The sequence below is a fragment of the Cherax quadricarinatus genome, unplaced genomic scaffold (assembly GCF_038502225.1).
Source record: "Cherax quadricarinatus isolate ZL_2023a unplaced genomic scaffold, ASM3850222v1 Contig727, whole genome shotgun sequence".
In the NCBI taxonomy this organism is placed as follows: Eukaryota; Metazoa; Arthropoda; class Malacostraca; order Decapoda; family Parastacidae; genus Cherax; species Cherax quadricarinatus.
In genome coordinates, this window is record NW_027195753.1 from 10,708 (window position 1) to 14,276 (window position 3,569).

Here is a 3,569-nt window from a genome sequence, read left to right on the forward strand (position 1 = left end):
TTCCCAGGCGGTGCCCTTAAAATCCATTACGTCCATAGAAGTCGCAGAAGCCTTATTTTCTATTTTTTCACGTGTAGGTATACCTCGTGAAATTCTGTCGGATCAAGGGGCACAATTCACTTCAGAATTAATGGAACAGGTTTATCAACTTGTGGGTGTTAAACCTCTTTTTACTACACCTTACCATCCAATGTGTAACGGAAGAGTGGAGCGACAACATGCCATCCTGAAGTCAATATTAAGAAACTATGTATTCTTAAACCAACGGACTGGCATAGATTTCTACCATGTGCTCTTTTTGCAATGCGCGAGATTCCAAGTGATTCCCTTGGTTATTCCCCTTTTGAATTGCTTTATGGGAGACAAGCTCGTGGACCACTATTTATCTTGAATGAACTTTGGTCCAAAGATATTAAACCTGAGGTTCAAAACAGCTATCAGTTTCTCTTAGATCTGAGGCAAAAATTGGAAGAAACCGCCGATTTGGTAGTTAAAAACCTAGAGATGTGTATGGAAACTTAAAAGACCCATTTTGACCATAAAAGCTCCAAGCGTAAGTTTAATATTGGTGATGAAGTTTTAGTTCTTCTACCTGACAAATCCAACAAATTGCTAATTACCTGGCGCGGACCGTATAAAGTAGTGAAGGTCTGTAATAAGGTAGATTATATCTTGGATGTCAAGAGTAAGGAAAGAATGTATAACGTCAGTATTTTGAAACGGTACCATCGTAGAGAAGTTAATCTTTGTTTAAACTCCTTTGACGAAGATACTAATTCTTACAGTGTAGTTACAAGTGGTGATTCGCACGAGTGTAAAGTTTGTACTATAGATGACGAGCCTCTTACAGAATCGTAGGAACTACTGGATATCTTAACGGGTGATCCTTCACCGAAGAAGTCGGATGTCAACATCAACAACGATCTATCAAATAAACAAAGGTCTCAAGTAAGTGCCATAGTAAATACATTTTCTGACGTATTCAGAGATCCCAGGACTTAACCACCACTGTGGTACACAAGATTGAATTGTCAGATCATGAACCAGTAAGGCGGAAAATCTACCCTGTTCCCGTTCACTTACAGAAAACATTTGATAATGAAGTTGACAAACTTTTAAGCTTAATTATCATAGAACCTTCGAAATCAGCTTTCTCTTCAGTTGTGGTTAAGAAACCCGACAATTCTTACAGACTGGCACAAGATTTTCGTTATTTAAATACTATCACTAAATGGGATGCAGAACCCATGCCAGTGATCGATCATGACCTGTATAAATTCCATGACTGTAAATTCTTCTCTGAGTTAGATATCTCGCAAGCATACCATAAAGTGCCATTAAACCCAGACTCGAAACCATACACGGCTTTCCCTACTCATAGAGGACTAAGGCAATATCGCACAATGCCTTTCGGCTTGGTTACCGCGTGTGCCACGTATATTAGGCTTATGAGAATAGTTCATTCTGATCTCAAGAATGTCTCTATGCATTTTGATAATATTTATATCATGACACATGTCTGGGAAGACCATCTAACTACATTGTCGCTCGTTTTGAAAAGACTAAGAACTCATGGCCTTACAGTCAAACCACAGTTTTAGTTAGTTTAATATGTTTATTATGCACCCCATACCCATCCTGTGGGCGGTAGTCAAAAGATTACAGAGGTACATAATTGGTCCAGGGACTGGACTCCAAAGTTTTGATAGCTGAGCAAGTTACAGAGGTAATGAACTCACAATTTACAAAGGTAATGAACTCACAATTTACAAAGGTAATGAACTCACAATTTACAAAGGTAATGAACTCACAATTTACAAAGGTAATGAACTCCAGGTAAGTCTGGTCACAATCATGACAAGTTACAAAGGTATTTACAGATTACAGAGGTACGTAATGGGTCCAGGGACTGGGCCCCCAAAGTTTTGATAGCTGAACTAGGTACAAAGGTAATGAGCTCACAAGTTACAAAGGTAATGAATTCTGTAGAATGGTTACTTACGTTTATACTTTGGCTACAATCATGAACAAATTATAGAGCCTTGACAGCCAAAACTTTAAGTGTATTAACTGTAAAGAAGTTGGGGTTACAGTTTCCCATAAGGACTGCAGTCGGAACCCAAACAACCTTCGACGTAAACCTTATAACAGTCCTTTAATGGCAGCTGACAGGGTGTGGACGTGTGAATTGCTTATTACTCTATAATTTGTTCATGATTGTAGCTATGTATAAACGTAAGTAACTTTACTTACAGGATTCATTACCTTTGTAACTTGTGACTTCATTACCTTTGTACCTAGTTCAGCCATCAAAACCTTGGGGGACCAGTCCCTGGACCCACTATGTACCACTGCAATCCGCAAACACCCCTGCAACTTGTCATGATTGTGACCAGACCCACCTGGAGCTCACCACCTCTGTAACTTGCTCAGCTATCAAAACTTCGGGGCCCAGTCCCTGGGCCCACCATGCACCTCTTCAATCTTTCGACTACCGCCCACAGGATGGGCATGGGGTGCACAATAACCATATTAAACTAAAACTAAACTAATGGCAGCTGACGATGAGGCCATCCAGTCTACCACAGCCAGATCTGAGACAATTTCTGCAAAGTGTGGAAGAGTCCAACCTCATTGCAAAGGATTCTGGTTTACCTGGAGAGGGTTTCGGGGTTCAACACCCCCTCGGCCCGGTCCAGTGATACCAGAACCCCATCACACACACCAGTTGTAGAGGAGCTAGCCATCCCTGCTAGTACATGTGGAACTACTGATCTGCCACTACTTATACCTACGCCTACACCTGAATATGGGGATGAGCATGTCATTTTTCCCAATATACACATCTACAACAGTCAGATGGACACCAGTTAGTTTAATATGTTTATTATGCACCCCACACCCATCCTGTGGGCGGTAGTCAAAAGATCACAGAGGTACACAATGGGTCCAGGGACCGGGCCCCAAAGCTCCGATAGCTGAGCAAGCCACAGAGGCAATGAATTCACAATTTACAAAGGTAATGAACTCACAATTTACAAAGGTAATGAACTCCAGGCAGGTCTAGTCACAATCACTACAAGCCACAAAGGCATCTACAGATCACAGAGGTACACAATGGGTCCAGGGACCGGGCTCCAAAGCTTTGACGGCTGAACCAGGTACAAGGTAATGAACTCACAAGTTACAAAGGTAATGAACTCACAAGTTACAAAGGTAATGAATACTGTAAGAATGGTTACTTACGTTTATACATGGCTGCAATCATGAACAAATTTTAGAGTAATGAGCAATTCACACTTCCACACCCGGTCACAACTGTAGTGAGTTATTGGTGCAAATGTTGATTGCTGAATCTCTCTCTCTCTCACACACACACACACACACACACACACACATACAAATTCATACACACACACACATAAACACACACACACACACACACACACAAACTCATACACACACGCACACACACTCATACTCACACACACTCATACACACACTCACACTCATACACACACACACTCATACTCACACACACACACACACACACACACACACACACACAC